Here is an 18573-nt window from a genome sequence, read left to right as displayed (position 1 = left end):
GGAAAGGCATTGAGTAGAACCCGATCCATATCGTATTCATGCCATGATAAGGAATGGCGACAATCCTGATGTAATTGATGAATGGGACAGGAATATCTGGAATGATGACCATGGTAATAATGCAGATACCCCTCAGCATGTGTCTAACATACTGCCCTCTCCACCTGCTGTTCACGCCCACCCCATAAGGCAGCAGATTTCCCAAACAGACAGAAGGGGGGGATGATGTAAGGGTAGAGATTGAAGGGATAGATACCCCGGTCTCCCATGTGGACCCAGGGGAAAATACCCAAAACCCTGCTTATGCTCTATGGCCTACTCCCTCTACGGGATGGCCTCGACCTCCTCCCCTAGACTGGGTGGAGGACCCTGCGGGCCAAAGTGGGAACAGGGGTCGGAAACAGTCAATGATCCGTGACTTCTCTATAAAAGAGCTGGCTGCCATTGGAGATCAATTTAGGCAAAAGGCGGGAGAAACTCTGGCAGCCTGGCTCCTGTGTGTCTGGGAACAAGGAGGGGGTAATGTATTTTTAACCCCTGAGGAATTGTTGGGATTAGGAACATTGACTACTGATATCAGGGTCACTGCTGAGCTGCGGGGTAGAGGGAGAGAGGTGGATTACTTACTACTCTAGGGGATGCCCTGCTATGAGTATACCCGTCACCAGTAGATTGGGATTTACATTTGCAGAACAATTGGAGAACCCCAGAGGAGGGTATAGCAGTAATTCGTCAACAGGCCCTGGCCTCTGCCTTGTATGCAGGGCGTTTGAGGCTGTGGGTACATGGGGGGAGCCCTGATGAAGAGATATTCACGGCCGGAATGCATACCAGATTGGTTCATTCTGCCCAACCCACTGTACGGGGACTGGTTCTGTCCATAACTAGTCCGCTAATTGGACACCCTGTGTCTGAGGCAGTGCACGCCTTATCTGGGATTAGAGAATTAGAGTTGGGAGGTAAAATCCACTCACGTACAGCCCAGGTTAAATCAGACAAGCAGAATGAAAAGAGAGGGACTGCTGGTAATAACGGACCGACAAGAAAGGACCTTTTTCTAACCTTGTTAAAGTTAGGCACACCTAAAAATGATATTGATGGGAAACCTACTGCGGTCCTTTATGCCCTTTATAAGAGAAAAGCAGGGGAACATCATCCACAGCTGTTGAGTCCTCCTGGCCCAGCTGTGCCCTCTACTCCCACTGCTGCTCCCACTGAGCCAGCTTCTCTTGCTCCAGTTATCCGTGATGAGATACAACAAATGGTTAACAAGGCTCTTATGGATAATAGTGGCATGTGGGCCTGGAAGCCCCTGAACCCTATTAAAGCATGAAGGTGTGGGCAGGGCTCCCGTGTCTAGTCCATTGAGATATGGTGGATACACGGGGACCCACGGCCCTACATACCGTTAACAATCCATTGGAGTGGGGATAATGACCACCAATATTTGGCCTTGGTCAATACCGGTGCAGAGCACTCGGTGATTCCAGGTAACCCCGACCTCTGGACTGGACCAACATTTCAAATAAAGGGGTTGGGAGGAGCGGTCACCCTGGTGAAGGAAATAAAGGTCCGTGCCACGGTGGGTGATAGCCCTTCCTCTGTCTGGTTACATGCCCTGGTGGCTGCTACTGACGAGTGTATCCTGGGTATTAATATGTTGGCCGGTACGGCCCTTAATACTAGCCAAGGGGGATTTGCATTTCGAATTCAAAGTATTACAAAGAGACTAGTGGTGGGTCAGGCTAAGTGGGATCCTGTGATGGTGCCTCCCCCCCAAAACCAGTGTGCATTCCACAATATCGCCTCCCTGGAGGGCAAGAAGAGATTAGTGCCACCATCAATGCTTTGCAAGAAGAAGGGGTAGTGAGGCCCGCAACGTCGCCCTTTAATAGCCCTGTTTGGCCAGTCCAGAAGCTAGATGACTCCTGGAGAACGACAGTTGATTATTGTTTCTTGAACAAATATGCCCCACCATTTGCTTCGGCAGTTCCGGACATTGTTACCCTTATTGAAAACATTGCTACTGGGAACTCAGGAACATGGTATTCTGTCATTGATCTCGCTAATGCCTTCTTCAGTATTCTTATAGCTGAGGACTCACAGAATCAGTTTGCCTTTACCTGGAAGGGGTGCCAGTATACCTTCACCCGCCTCCCTCAGGGTTATGTACACTCTCCCACTATTTACCACAGCCTAATTGCCCGTGATTTGGAGACGGTGCCAATATCGCCTTCTCTCTCAATTCACCATTATATTGATGATGTGATGATCCAAGGGGCCATGGAAGAGATGGTACAGAAAGCAGAACAAGAGGATGCCTGGTTTACTGATGGTAGCAGCCGGTGGGTGCAAGAAAATCAAAAGTGGAAGGTGGTGGCTTACCATCCCAAGTCAGGAACTCACTTATCAGAGGAGGGGGATGGTGGCTCCAGTCAGTATGCTGAGTTGAAGGCAGTCACTTTACCACTAGATTCCCATGATCACCCTCTTCGCCTGTTTACTGATTCCTGGGCTGTGGCTAAGGGACGTGGTATGGATGCCTGATTGGCAAAAGAACGACTGGCTGATACATGACTGCCCAGTATGGGGCAAACAGTTGTGGCAGCTATTGTGGGATGCTTCCCACCACCGTGAGATAACCGTATATCACATTGATGCCCATACCAATGTGACAACTAACATGGCACAACATAATACTGTAGCAGATCAGCTTGCCTCTATCAGCCGCGCCGATGCCGTCCCCCTGGCTCGATGGGGACATAAACAGAGTGGTCATTTGGGGGAGAAGGGATCAACTATATGGGCCTGTACACATGCTTTACCCGTCCATCAGGATGACGTCCGCATGGTCGTGCATACATGCCCAGCATGTCAGCTTGTGAAGTCCCGTACCGTTCCTCCTGGTCCACATGGCCGAATAAAACGGGGTGCTCGCTCAGCTGCGGTTTGGCAAATTGATTACATAGGCCCCATGGCAGTCTGTATGGGTAAATGTTACATCCTAGTAATGGTTGACACCTTTTCGGGCCTGATTTTTGCTTTTCCCACCAAGACGGCTGACCAAGCTAATACTATCCAAGGACTAAACCATTTAATTTCTCGTTATGATGTTCCAGAGGAGATTCAGTCTAATAATGGTTCACACTTCTCCGGGAAGGCAATCTGTGATTGGGCAAATGACAAGGGCATCTTATGGGTTCACCATTTTCCTTATTACCCGCAGGCTGCCGAGTTAGTTGAACGAATGAACGGCTTACTGAAGGAACAAATTCGTTTGTTAACATCACTGGGGACCCAGAAGGGATGGTGCCATGTGCTGCAGCAGGTAGTCGACAATTTGAATCATCGCCCTTTAAAAGGAGGTGCACCTTTCCACCGACTTCTTCACGCTCCTGAATTACAGCCTATTCCAGAGGAATAACAGTCATTGCCCCCCATTCCCTAACTAGAGAATGTTGGACAAAAGGTATGGGTGGCACCACCAGGTAGTGGCCCTCCTGTAAAAGGAGAAATAGTGACACCTGCTCAGGGTAACACTCGGTGGGTAGCTATTGAGGAACAGGATGGTTTAGTCTGTTTAAACACTGAATGCTTACGGTATCGCAAGTGATATGTGTCAGGCTTCTTTGTTCCAGGTTCTCCGTTTTACGCTCCTGGTGATCTGGCTTAACAGCTGCTTTGGTGCCAACAATTGGATTTGTAATGTCGAGGATGTTCCGAGAGAGTTGCCCGTGAGAAACACGGTCCGATGCATTACACCAAGGAAGCCCTCGGTCACCCGCCTCAAGTGCAGCTTATATAAATATGTTATTGTTCAGCAAGTTTCGAATTCTGTTCGTGAGCTCTAGCGTCTGGGTATTGTGGCCAGCAAGGATAGTTTGAGCCTTGGTTGGAATCCATTTTCATGGTTAGCTGGTACATTTGGGGGGGGTTGGGCCACGCTATTCTCCGCTGGTTGCTCGCATTATTGCTTGTTTTTGTGATTATTGTAGATTTGATTTCTCTTTTACGCTCCTTCTGTACTCTTATGCTTGTCAAGTCTCGTGTCTGACAGCCTGTGACCAAGGGGTGGAATGTAATGGAAGATTCTAACCTGTTTTTTTTAAAACTTGCAGCTCTGGGTTCTGCAAGGCTGAGAACCTTCTTGTGTTTTAGAAACAGCAGACATAAGCTAAATTCCACCAAGGGGCCAGAGATGCAGTTATCTGACGAAAGGACATCTGTGTACCAAGAACATTTAATCTTCCTGCTTGTTTTGGTCACAGACTGTCAGAGGCCTAGCCTTGATACAAAATAAACCATTGTATTCAAAGTGATAAGCTGAAAATTATGTTATTCGATAGAAGCCTAGCATGCTAGCTTGCTCACTTATCTTTCTTGCTGTGCTGGGAATAGGTGCTTGGGTAACCAGTTTTTGGGTAATATAAGCCATGGTCCCACTGCTGAAGTTTGAGACTCTCCAAGAGGTGGCAACATCTCTCAGCAAGAAGAAGAACTTCTAGAGTCCAGCCAACGTCCCGGTCAGGGGAGGTGGAGAAGCTGTTACCGGTGCCCTGACAACCTACTACAAGTGTGCAGTCGTTGCCTCGCTTCGGCAGTTGGGACCAGTCCAAGCATTGATAAGTATAGTTGGGAAGGGCTTGCATATTGTAGTGTGAAATCAGCTTTTGAATTTGTAATAAACATTTGAATAATCTGAACTGCTCTCAGTGTGTGTGTCTATTTTCTTTCGGTAGCTCAAACACTGTGACCAATCTGTGAGAAACAGATGTACCTTCACAGATTTCGCTCGAGACAAAAATTGAGAACAAAGAACATTTATTGTACAACAGTGCAAAGTTGGGTGCTTCCCCTTACCATGGGAATAAACGCATATACTGGGGCTCACCCAACTTTTATACAGTTCATTTCAGTGAAGAGGTACCCTTCCCCCCCCCCTTAACATTCTTCTGCCTCCTGCAATTAGTTTTTCGGTAATTCTGTCTGCCTAAGTGCAGTCTGTAAACTTGAAAGACCATGGGGTATCCTGTCTGGGTCCCATCATGTCATTGTCATTCATGAATCTGCCTTTGTCCTTATTCACACATCTCAACCCCCAGGACTTACTAATTCTATATGCAGAACTTGCTAATTCTTTCTATCACTTTAAGACCCTTATTCTATTATACTTGCGTAACCCTTCCTCACACTCTTATCGGAATTCATCCTTATCGGAATTCATCCCTACTCAGCACTTACTTAACTTCATCTAGTCTAGTCTAGTATTCCTTATTTCATTCATATTTAACTTTACTTCCTATAATCTATTATCTCTCACAATCCCTACTTTTTCTTTAGCTACGCTTAGTAAATTCTCAACTGGAAGCTTGGTCTTTTTCCCAGCGAGTCAGTAAACGAACTGCAATCTCAGCATCATCAAACGGAGCTTGGGAAACATACATCCTTTGGGTTGTAGTGATCTGATGAAGGGTCCGTTGAATTAAACACTGCACACAAGTCATTAGGCAGGGAAGTTTCATGATGGCTAAAGTAATGAGTCCAACTGCTATAAGGGCTGTGTGTATCCACCTCCAGTCACCAGTAAAAAGTTCAACCGCCTGACCATTGTGATCGTTGTCATTAATCGATCTTCCACAAACGCCGCCCTCAGCAGCTAACAAGTAATCGAGAGCCAGGCGGTTTGATAAGCTGTAACTCGTATCTGTCGTTGTTCTTCAGCCAATAAATCCAAGGTCGTCGCTGTCTGTTTGGTGAAAATCTTCAAAACTGCCTGGAGTCTGGTTAAACGGTTTAAATGCCAAACAGCTGTGATATTCTGGAGCAGGTTGAGCCATTTACAACTCGAATCCCCCTTATAGTGATGGCCTTTAGCCTTCCAAATGTATTCGTGACCCAAAGGATGATTTACAAGATGCCAAGTTGGGGGGGAGCGTTTATTGTTACCTAGCCTGTGAGTAGCAGCTTGTCTGCGAGCATTAGCATATATACCCCCTTCATCCCTACTCCAGGTATAGCCCTGACTAATGTTCTGCCTATCATTTTCCCACCATCTTCTTTGTACCATATTTTTAGCACTCATCTCTTTAATATCTGTAGAGGCCAGGACGCCAACCCAATCCACTCCCCTAGGGCAGTTCTGTTTCCCTGGTCCATGTTGGGATCCTAAATTAAACCATACTAAATAAGGTACCCCACTATGATACACTCTATACCTGTGCCCTGTCTGCATTCGAAAGGTAAACTTGTCCATTCCTCAAAATAATTATCACCTCTGCTGCCCCTATTCCAGGAGGACTTAATACATTGTGTACAATTGGGTGGTTTCCCAAAAATTGGGAACCAGCAGAAAAACAATACAGCAAATAATAAATAATATTACAGCACTTTTTCCCGGCATAGCGTAACTTTCAGACCAGAAGGATGCGAGACTGCACGCCAGGTGGAGGGTATATTATCAACGTCTTTAGTTCGTGGATTAGCTTGTTTAATGCGTTGTATGTGAGTCCACCCCTTTTCTTTTGTCCGCACTGCAGTGTCTGTAATCAGAAGTACACAATAAAGGCCGTCCCATATCGGTTTTAGTATATGGTCTTGCCACGCTTTTACATATACCCAATCACCAGGTTTAACAGAATGAATAGGATAGTCCAGGGCTGGGTTTTGAGCTAATAAACCCTTCTGCCGTAAGTCATACAGAGAAGTACAAAGTCCCTGTAAATATTTAGATATGTACTGGTCATTAGCCTCAGGGATAGGGGTATCAGAGTGGAATCCCATGTAAGGAAGACCAAATATCATTTCATATGGTGAGACAGCAAGGTCCTTACGTGGAGCTGAGTGAGTCCTAATTAAAGCTAAGGGTAACCATTTAATCCAGGAGAGGTCAGTTTCCTCATGAAGTCGAGTGAGCTGATTTTTTAGGGTCTGATTCATCCGTTCAACACGGCCTGAACTCTGGGGGTGCCATGGGGTATGTAACTGCCAATCTATTCCCAGGATTTTACACACACCCTGGAGTCCCTGAGAGGAAAATGTTTACCTCGATCTGAGTCAATGGTTTGAATAATGCCATAATGCGGAATAATAAACGCTAGTAATATCCGGATTATGGTGCTAGCACGATCATTAGGGGTTGGGAAAGCCTCAACCCATCGAGTAAAATGATCCACCATCACCAGGAGGTATTTATAAACCCTTATCTTAAGTAATTCCGTAAAGTCAATCTGTATTCGTTGAAACGGGCGTACGGCTATATCGCGACCGCGCATGACTTTCTTATTCACTCGCTGACAGATTGGGCAATCCTGAGTACTTTGCTTGGCTATGGTGTATATTCCCGAGCAATTAAAGGACCATACAAAAGCATCAACAAGTGCCTGTGTTCCCCAATGTGTCTGCTTGTGGAGCTGATCAATAATGTGACGAGCCAAGGCTTTGTTCAGTACTTGGCATCCCTCTGCCGTCCACCACATCCCATCGGCAGTTTGACACATTCCCTGGTCTTTCATATAGATCTCCTCTTCCCGTGAAAAGATGGGAGTCTTTTGAACCTCATGTGGGGTGGGGAGTAACAGCTGCATGTCTATTTTTTCTGTGAGCGCAGCCTGTTTGGCAGCTTCATCTGCCCGTCTGTTCCCCTGTGCTTCAGGACTGTCAATAATTTGATGGCCCCATACATGAACTACAGTTATCTCCTCAGGTAACATCAGAGCATCTAAGGATTGAACAATTAAGTTTTCATGGATCAACTTTTGTCCTTTCCCAGTTATCAATCCCCACTCTTTCCAAATCTTTCTAAAGGTGTGCACTACACCAAAAGCATACTTTGAGTCGGTATAGATTGTGCCCACCTTTCCATCTAAACCCTGGAGAACTCTACAGAGGGCATATAATTCACAGGATTGTGCCGACCAATGACCAGGAAGACCACCGGCTTCAATCACAACTCCTTCATTCCCATCCACTATACTATACCCGCTATACCGAATGCCGTCAATGCAGCGGGAAGATCCATCAATAAACCATCTTTCACCCTCCCGTAAAGGTTCATCACTTAAATCATCTCTAATTTTTGTCTGTAAATCGATCACTTCTAAACATACATGCTCTAAATCATTGGGGACAGTATCAGAATCTGGAGAAACCAAGAAGGCGGTTGGATTCTGTTCTTTGTTCATAATCAGTGTCAAATCATCCCTATCCATGAGAATCGCTTCACACTTTAAAATTCTAGAATCAGTAAGCCACCTTCCGGCATGTTGTAAGAGAATGGTGCGGACTGTGTGAGGGGTATGAACTAACATCGAGGCACCAAACGTAATCTTTCGTCTTTCTTCGACTAAAATAGCAGTGGCTGCAATTGCTTGCACACATTCTGGCCAACCACGACAAACAGGATCTAAAATTTTTGACAGAAAGGCAACTGGTTGTCTAAAGCCTGCCCTCTCTTGCGTTAATACTCCCACGGCCACACCGTCTTTCGCATTGGTATATAGGTCAAATGGCTTATTTAGGTCGGGTAAAGCCAAAACTGGGGCATTAATAAGACACTTTCACCAAGGTAAAATCTTTAATCTCCTCCTCCATCCAGACCACAGTTTCACCCACTAGAGTCGCAAGTTTATCATAAAGAAATTTGACCAGGCTAGAATAATTCTCAATTGAAATTCTTCAGTATCCCACTAAACCAAGGAATTTTATAAGTTTTCGAGCACTCTTTGGAGGCGGGATCTGCAGAATACCGCGTGTTCTCTCTGGACTTATCTTCCTAATTCCTTGACTAACCAGATGACCTAAGTATTTAACTTCAGATTGAACAAATTGCAACTTGGATTCGCTCACTCACTCTAAGACCCTTATTCCCTAGGAAATTCAGAAATTCAACAGTGTATTGTTTAACCACATCGTACGTTTTTCCCGTGATTAATAAATCATCAACATATTGTATTAATTGACAATTCTCTCTCCGAGGGGCCTCATCTAGTACCTGTTCTAAAACTTGGCCAAACAAATTTGGTGATTCTATAAAACCCTGGGGAAGGACCATCCACTGGTATTGATTTTTCCGTCCTGTAAAAGGATTCTTCCACTCAAATGCAAACATGTCCCTACTGTCTATTGCCAACAGACAGGTCCAGAAGGCATCTTTGAGGTCAATTACATTAAACCACTTACTATGAGGATCAATTTTACCCATTATCGTATAGGGGTTAGGAACAACCGGATAACAGGTGAGAATGATTTTGTTTAACTCCCTCAAATCCTGCACTAATCGATAGGTACCGTCTGGTTTTTGAACAGGTAAAATTGGGGTATTAAAAGGTGACATACAAGGGTCGAGTATACCATCTTTCACCAATTGGTCAATTACTGGTTGCAGCCCCTTTCGGCCAGCCATCGGAATTGGATACTGTTTTCGTCTAATTACTTGGTCAGGGTTTTTAAAGTAACTTGCAGGGGAGGAATATCTAACACTCCTCTATTGCCTCTTTTTGCCCATACTCTAGGATTTATTAGTTCCCGATCCTCCTCTGTTAGAACATAAAATTGAACCCCGATACCTGATCCCTGTGGTCTGGTACCGATAGCCAATTGGTCCTGTAAATCTCGTCCCAACAGGCAAACTCCAGCTTGGGGAACTAGTAAATTATCCTCTGTTATTATCTTTTCTCCCATTTGTATCCTTACATTCTTTAGTATAGGGACCGTAAAATCTCTTCCTCCCACTCCCGAAATCATCACTGTCCCTTCTGTTTTCACACCCTCGGGCTGTTGTAAAATACTAGACCGGGCTGCCACAGAATCTACTAGAAGTCATCTCGTCACCGTGGGGTCCTATGCTTAAATTTACCAATGGTTCTCCATGCAGCCCCACGGTGTGTATTGACTGAGAACCATGACCCCCCCTATTCATAATCTGCCTCTATCAATGCATAAGATCACGTCTCCCTGGCTCGCATTGGGCATTCCCTCTTAAAGTGTCCCTCCTTTTTACAATAATAGCAAACTAATGCTCCTGTTTCCCAATTTCTACCAGGGTCTCCACGGGGTCCTGGGGATGGTCGTCGTCCCCGGAATTCTCCTCTACCCCTGCCTCTGCTCTGGTCTCTACTTCCCCACCCCTGGCGCTCCTCCCAACGTCCAGGAGCTGGCACACAGCTCCTAATATTTCCCTGCTGTCCCTCCACAACTTCATTGACTGCCTGCATCAAAATCTTAGCCTTTCCTTTCTGTTGATCTTCAGACCTCTGGACGTATGCCCTTTGTGCGATCTGTGAAAGCTGTGTTATTCCCTGTTCATGCCAATTCTCTGTCTTTTGTAATTTCTTCCTGATATCTGGGGCTGAATTAGTAACAAAGCCCGTCAATACCAACTGTTCACCTGCGGGGCATCCTATATCCAACTCCCCATATTGCTGTATGGCCACACACAATCTATTCACAAATGCAGAGGGGTCTCCTCGGGACTTTGGGAACCTCAAATGCCTTCTTAAAGTTCTGTCCTTTTGGAACAGACTCCTTCATTCATTTTACTAGATTAACCCTGTACTCATCCATTCGCGTGCGACCATCATTAGTAGTCTTATCCCAATTTGGGTTTACCAGGGGAAATTTAGCTTCTCCAGGTATCGCCTCTGGTCCCCCTTGGTATTCCCTATCCCAGACTCTAACCCCTGCCTGGCGAATCATTCCACGCTCATCCAAAGTAAATAGAGTCTTAAAGATAGACATTAATTCATCCCAGGTATATATATTAGGTCCCAAAAATTGATCTAATTGTTCTACACATCCCTGAGGATCTTCTATCAGAGAGGTCATTTCCTTCTTAAAATTGGTCAGAGGCACGTTTACAAACCCGAGACCCCCCCACGTCCCCTTCAAAGGGAACCTCTCGTAAAGGTCTCATCCAGTTCATTTCTGGCTTATCCCCTCCTCTATGATGTTCTGAATGACCCTTATAATCAAAGTCTCCTCCCTCTCATGTCAAGTGAGGCGGTAATCTTGCACTCTGTGAGCGGGTCATCATTCCACCCCTACTTTCTTTTTCTTTCTCTAACTGTGGAGGAAGAGGGGAAGGTGAAAAAGGGTAAACATAGAAACATAGAAACATAGAAGATAGGAGCTGGAGTAGGTCATTCGACCTTTCGAGCCTGCTCCGCCATTCAACGAGATCATGGCTGATCTTAAAGTTCAGTACCCCATCCCCGCCTTCTCTCTGTAACCTTTAATACCCTTATACTGAAGAAATATATCTAATTCCCTCTTAAATATATTGAATGAACCTGCCTCTACTGCCCTCTGTGGCAATGAATTCCACAGATTCACCACCCTCTGGGTAAAGAAATTCCTCCTCATCTCGGTCCTAAATGGTTTGCCTATTATCCTCAAACCATGGCCCCGGGTTCTGGATTTTCCCATCATTGGAAACATCCCATCTGCATCCACTCTGTCGAGGGTGAGAGGGGGGAGATAGGAGCCGGCACAGGGGGAGCATAAGGTGGAGGAAGGGAATGTAACACATCCCATCCTTATATTTCAGGGGCAGAGGGTTCCTCGTCCTTGTTCTTACAATCCTTTTCGCTCAAAATCATTTGATCAAACGATCCACTGAGCCAACAGGCTGCATAGTCTCTGCTCTCGGTATTACCTCCTTGATTTTGGTAGAGCCAGATGTTCAATGCCTGACACATCCAGTCCTCGTCGGATCCGAACTTTGGCCAATATACCAAACTCCCTTTTATTGGATTCTGAATCCATTCCTGATAGCAATACCTGACCATGGTCTGTTTATCTTTCCCACAGGTTTTCCCCGCACCCCAATCAGATAACATTAATCCTAATGGACTATGTTTAGGTATCTGATCTTCCTGTCCTTCTCCAGGACTGTTTCCCTTGCTACTTATTCCTCCCATACTAGCAGGTAAATAAATTCCTCTTACCAGGATCCAGTAGCTATTCCTAGCGCGCTTCCTTAACATCCTCCCGTCATTTGTTCTCAATGCCTCCTCTCGGATATCACTTGCTTCATCCACTGACCAGTCACCCTTCGTCCGGGAGTCCAGGTGAATCAGCCGGGGTGCACCTACCCCCGTCGTCGTGCACTCTGTCAGTGGAGGGAGTGGGATCCTGGACGAGCCCCCATTTGTGAGAAACAGATGTACCTTCATAGATTTCACGAAACAAAAATTGAGAAGAAAGAACATTTATTGTACAACAGTGCAAAGTTCGGTGCTTCCCCTTACCATGGGAATACACACATACACTGGGGCTCACCCAACTTTTATACATTTCATTTCAGTGTAGAAGTACCCTCCCCCCTTAACATTCTTCTGCCTCCTGGATTGGTTTGGTATTTGGTAATTCTGTCTGCCTAGTGCTGTTTCTTAAACTTGAAAGACCATGGGGTATCCTGTCTGGGTCCCATCATGTCATTGTCCTTATTCATGAATCTGCCTTTGTTCTTATTCACACATCTCAACCCCCAGGACTTACTTAATTCTATCTGCAGAACTTGCTAATTATAAGACCCTTATTCTATTATACTTGCGTAACCCTTCCTCACACTCTTATCGGAATTCATCCCTACTCAGCACTTACTTAACTTCCTCTAGTCTAGTCTATTATTCTTTATTTCATTCATACTAACTTTACTTCCTATATTCTATTATCTCTCACAAATCTAATGAACAAAGTGAGAGGTACAAGTTTACCCAAGACAGCTACCAACTTTCTCATGCTTTATAAATTGTACACGATAATTCTAGCAACTTTCCCACGCTCTATAAATTGTACGCGATAGTCGTTCCAACATTCCCATGATGTAAAATTGCATGCGATAGCACTACCAACTTTCCCACACTGTACAGATTGTATGCGATTGTCCTACCGATGCTTCTACACTGTATAAATTGTATGCGATAGCATGTCAACTTCCCAAGCTGTATAAATTGAATGCGATAGCGCTACCAACTTTCACACCTTTTGTAAATTGTATAGATTGTATGCGATTGTACTCCCAACGTTCCCACACTGTATAAATTGCACGTGATAGTGCTACCAACTTTTGCACATTGTCTAAATTATACGCGATATTTCTACAAACTTTCCCACCTTAAATAAATTGTATGCGATAGTCCTACCAAAGTTCCCACGCTGTATAAATTGCATGCGATTGCGCGACCAAATCTCACAAATTGTGTAAATTGTAAGTGATAGTTCTACCAACTTTCCCATGCTGTGTAAATTGTACATGATAATGCTACAAACATTCCAACGCTTTATAAATTGTAAACGATTGTTCTACCAACTTTCCCACGATGTGGAAATTGTACGCTATAGTTCTACCAACATTCCCACGCTCTATAAACTGTACATGACCGTGCTACCAAGATTCCAACGCTGTATATATTGTAACGATAGTTCTAACAACCTTCCCACGCTGTACAAATTGTAACGATAGTTCTACCACACACACAGACCATCTCTCTCTCACTCGCGCACACACACACACACACACACACACACACATACACACACACACACACACACACACTCACACACACACACAGGGAGACCAATACACACAGAGACCATCTCTCTCTCACACACACACACACACACAAACACACACACATCTACCCACATAGGGAGACCATCTCTCTCTCTCTCACACACATCAACTTTGCCACGCTGTGTAAATTGCACGCAATTGCGCTACCAACTTCCCAAGCTTCACACACACACAAATGGAGACCAACACACAAAAAGAGATCATCTCACACACACAGAGGGAGACCATCTTACACACATACACACACACACATGGAGACCAACGCACACACGAAGACCATCTCAAACACACAGAGGGAGACCAAAACACACACACAAACACAGAGGGAGACCAACACACACATGGAGACCATCTCACACACACACACACACACACACACACACACACACATACACACACACATACATACACATATACACACACACACACAAACCAACAAACACATGGAGACTATCTCTCCCACATACACACACACACACAGAGAAACCAACAAACACATGGAGACTATCTCTCTCTCACACACACACACACACAAACACACACACACACACACACACACACACACACACACACACACACACACACACACACACACACACACACAGGGAGACCAACACACACATGGAGACCATCTCTCTCTCTCTCACACACACACATGGACACCATCACACTCACACAAACACACACACACACACACACACACACACACACACACACACACACACACACACACACACACACACACACACACACACAGAAGGTGACCAACACATACATGGAGACCATCTCACATACACACACACACAGGGAGACAAACACATACATGGAGACCATCTCTGTCACACACACACACACACATATAAAGGTAAATAATTGTCACCTCTGCTGCCCCTATTCCAGGAGAACTTAATACATTGTGTGTAATTTAGGGATGTCCCAAAAATTGGGAACCAACAAGTAAACAATACAGTAAATGGTAAAAACAACATTACAGCACTTTTTCCCAGCGTAGTGTAACTTTCAGATCAGAAGGATGAAGGACTGCATGCCAGGTGGAGGGTAGATTATCAATGTCGTTAGTCTGTGGTACAGCAGCTCGTTTAATTTGTTGGATGTGGCTCCATCCCTTTTCTTTCGTTCGCAAGGCAGTGTCTGTAATCAAAAGTACACAATAGGGGCCATCCCAGGCAGGTTTTAGTTGGTGATCTTGACATGCTTTTACATATACCCAATCACCAGGTTTAATAGAATGAATAGGATACTCCAGGGGTGGGCAGTAATAGCTGCATGTCTATTTTCTCCGTGAGCGCAGCCTGTTTGGCAGCTGCATCTGCCTGTCTGTTCCCCTGTGCTTCAGGACTGTCACCACTTTGATGACTTTGTACATGAACTACAGCTATTTCCTCAGGTAATGTAAGAGCATCTAGAGATTGGACAATTAAGTTTTCAGGGATCAACTTTTGTCCTTTTCCAGTTATCATTCCCCGCTCTTTCCAGATCTTCCCAAAGGTGTGCACCTTGTTCTCTAGACCCTGGAGTGCTCTACAGAGGGCATACAATTCACAAGATTGTGCTGACCAATGACCGGGGAGGTGACCGGCTTCAATCACCACTCCTTCTTTCCCATCCACTACACTATACCCGCTATAGCGAGAGTGCCATCAATGCAATGGGAAGATTCACCCTCCTGTAAAGGCTCATCACTTAAATCCTCTCTAACTTTGGTCTGTAAATCTATTACCTCTAAACATACATGCTCTAACTCATTTATGGTATTGTCAGAATTTGGAGAAAACAAGTAAGCTGCTGGATTGTGTTCTTTATTCGTAATCAGGGTCAAATCATCCCTATCCATGAGGATCGCTTCATATTTTAAAATTCTAGAGTCTGTGAGCCACCTTCCAGCACGTTGTAAGAGAATATTGCGGACTGTGTGAGGGGTGTGAACCATCATCGGGGCACCAAACATAATCTTTCGTCCTTCCTCAACTAAAATAGCAGTGGCTGTGATGGCTTGCACACACTCTGGCCAACCATGACAAACAGGGTCTAAAACTTTTGACAAAAAAGCAACTGGCTGTCTACAGCCTGCCCTCTCTTGTGTTAGTACTCCGGTGGCTACACCTCCTTTCGCATTGGTATATGGGTCAAATGGCTTATTTAGCTTGGGTAAAGCCAACACTGGGGCACTAATAAGGCGCTGTTTCACTAAGTTAAAATCTTTAATCTCTTCCTCTGTCCAGACAACAGTTTCGCCCCCTAGAATCGCGAGTTTATCATAGAGAAATTTGACCAGGCTAGAATAATTTTCAATCCAGATTCTATAGTATCCCACTAAACTAAGGAATTTCCTAAGTTCTTGGGCATTCTTGGGAGGGGGGATCTGTAGAATACCACGTATCCTTTCTGGACTTATTTTCTTAGTTCCCTGACTTACCAGATGACCTAAGTATTTAACTTCTGATTGAACAAATTGTAATTTGGATTTGCTCACCCTAAGACCCTTATTCTCCAGAAAATTCAAAAGTTCAACAGTATACTGTTTAGCTAATTTGTACGTTTTTCCCGTAATTAACAAATCATCAACATATTGTATCAACTGACAATTCTCTCTCCGAGGAGCCTCATTTAGTATTTGTTCTAAGACCTGACCAAATAAATTTGGTGATTCTGTAATGCCCTGGGGAAGGACCGTCCACTGGTATTGATTCTTGCATCCAGTAAAAGGATTTTCCCATTCAAAGGCAAACATATCTCTGCTCTCTGTTGCTAACGGACAGGTCCAGAAAGCATCTTTGAGGTCAATCACACTAAACCATTTACTATGGGGATCGATTTTACCCATTATTGTATAGGGATTAGGTACAACCGGGTGACGGGTGAGAATAATTTTGTTCAGCTCCCTCAAGTCCTGCACTAATCGATAGGTACCGTCTGGTTTTTGGACAGGTAAAATCGGGGTATTAAAAGGTGACATACAAGGTTCGAGTATACCATCTTTCACCAACTGGTCAATTACTGGCTGCAGCCCCTTTCGGCCAGCCATAGGAATTGGATACTGTTTTCATCTAATTACTTGTTCAGAATCTTTTAAAGTAACTTGCAGGGGAGGAATATCTAACACACCTCTATTGCCTCTTTCTGTCCATACTCCAGGATTTATTAGTTCTCGATCTTCCTCGCTTAATACATACAAATGAACCCCAATACCTGATTCCTGTGGTCTGGTGCCGATAGCCAATTGGTCCTGTAAATCTCGTCCTAACAAACAAACTCCAGCTTGGGGAACCAGTAGAATGTCCTCCGTTACTATCTTCTCTCCCATTTGTATTCTTACATCCCTTAATACAGGGACCGTAAAATGTCTTCCTCCTACTCCCGAAATCATCACGGTCCCCTCTATCTTAACACCCTCGGGTGGTTGTAAAATACTAGACCGGGCTGCCCCAGAATCTACTAGAAAAGTCATCTTGTCACTGTGGGGTCATATGCTTAAATTTACCAATGGTTCTCCGTGCAGCCCCACGGTGTGTATTGACTGAGAACCGTGACCCCCCTATTCATAATCTGCTTCCATCTGTCGGACTCTGGCTTTACCCTACCCTTAATTTAGTCTATGTGTCATCTGAGTCCAGCATGTTCGTTAAATGAAGTGATAGGAGAATCAGTTTATTACACAGCATAAGAATAAAGCTTAACAGAGCTCTGGTTCAGTCGTTAGTTCATAGGTCACTTGCACAGTGAGCTATTCCACAAGACTGACCTCTTCTGTCCAGTCTCTACAGTTTATATAGCTCAACCTTATCATACAGAACAAAAGTTGGCTTCCTTTGCTAGATTTCTTGCATAAGATTTATCACAAGTAATTTCCTGCTCTGCAGTTATCTGGGGTGTAGAGCTCCCATCTTTTTTTAATCCTCAAGGTCAGAATATCCTGTTGTTTTGATCAGAAATCAATTCATACCCCAGATATTTCTAATTATTTCTTTGTTCTCATCTGGCCATATTCTTCTATTCTACTCAACACCTCCTTCTGTCTTAGCCTTCTTACTGATTCCATTCTCTTTGTTTCTGACAGTCTCTGTCAGATTCTTTTTGTTTGTGCTAATCAACACCTCCTTTTGCCTTAACCTTCCTACTAAATTGTTTCATACATATCCTCTCTTTTGTATTTTGGGAGCAGGCAATTCTAAACCTACTGTAATCAGCCAACTTTGCTACATACTGTAGCTGCCCCTTACATTACTCTTTCCCTTCATCATGAGGTAAATATTAAATTGTTACATAGTACTGGATTCATGTATACAAACTGAATAGTACATAAGCATATATTCTACATATTTTCTATGATTAATTAACCCCTATATTCCAACACATCAGTGCGTAAGGTCGCGTCTCCCTGGCTTGCATTGGGCACTCTCTCTTAAAATGTCCCTCCTTTTACAATGGTAGCAAACTAATGCTCCTGTTTCCCAATTCCTACCGGGATTACCACGAGGTCCCGGGAACGGTCGTCGTCCCCGGAATTCCCCTCTACCCTTGCCCCTGCTCTGGTCTCTACTCTCCCACTCCTGGAGCTCCTCCCAATGTCCAGGAGCTGGCACACAGCCCCTACCCTTTCCTTGCTGTCCCTCCACGACTTCCTTGACTGCCTGCATCAAAATCTTAGCCTTTCCTTTCTGTTTATTGGGCATTCTCTCTTAAAATTACGCACCTCCGTACTAGTCAGGGGCACATTTACAAAACCGAGACCCCCTCCCATGGGAACTTCCCGTAAAGGTCTCATCCAGTTAATTTCTGGCTTATCCTCTCCTTTATAATGTCTAGATTCCTGCTCTCCAGGAAATGAATCAAAGGGTTCTGCCCTTCCCTCCTGGAGGGTCTCACACTGTTTTGAATCAAAATCTCCTCCCTCTCTTGTCAATTGAGGTGGTAATCTAGTACTTTGTGAACAGGTCATCATACCACCCCTACTTTCTTCTCCTTTCTTTAGCTGTGGG

The sequence above is a fragment of the Narcine bancroftii genome, chromosome 3, assembly GCF_036971445.1.
Source record: "Narcine bancroftii isolate sNarBan1 chromosome 3, sNarBan1.hap1, whole genome shotgun sequence".
Classification (NCBI taxonomy): Eukaryota; Metazoa; Chordata; class Chondrichthyes; order Torpediniformes; family Narcinidae; genus Narcine; species Narcine bancroftii.
The sequence above is the reverse complement of the archived record's forward strand: the minus strand, read 5'-3'. Positions refer to the sequence as shown.